Below are 503 nucleotides of genomic sequence, written 5' to 3' on the forward strand. Positions count from 1 at the left end.
AGCAACTATGGTGTGTCCGACGAACAAAGTGCGAAATCTCAATGCTGGATGAAAACCATCATCAGTGACGCATAAAGACATGTATCATCTGTTATGCTGTATCATCACGTATTTAGAAATGATCAACTTAAAGTCAATGAGATGTCTTTTCTGCCTATTTTCAGAGAAAATCTATTCCTTCATTTTCTATTTTCAGGGAAAATAGGCAGAAAAGACAGAGAAAATATTTTTTGGACCAAAAATCAGCATTTTTTTTAGCTACACAAGAGTAAATGATTACAAGCACAATAAAACACATTTTATGAATTGTCTGTATCTGACAAAGCTTATATACAGTAGATGTGTTGAAGTGTTTCATGAGACAGTACGTTGTGTGCATGAAAGTGAGGAAGCCATGCACTGCATATGGTCTCCGTTGCACAGCTGGTCAATACATCCTCCTTTCAAGCACTCACGTCGCCAGTAATGTGCTCTGATATTCTCCAGGGCGGGTCACGCTTTCT

Source organism: Dunckerocampus dactyliophorus, chromosome 16, assembly GCF_027744805.1.
Source record: "Dunckerocampus dactyliophorus isolate RoL2022-P2 chromosome 16, RoL_Ddac_1.1, whole genome shotgun sequence".
Classification (NCBI taxonomy): Eukaryota; Metazoa; Chordata; class Actinopteri; order Syngnathiformes; family Syngnathidae; genus Dunckerocampus; species Dunckerocampus dactyliophorus.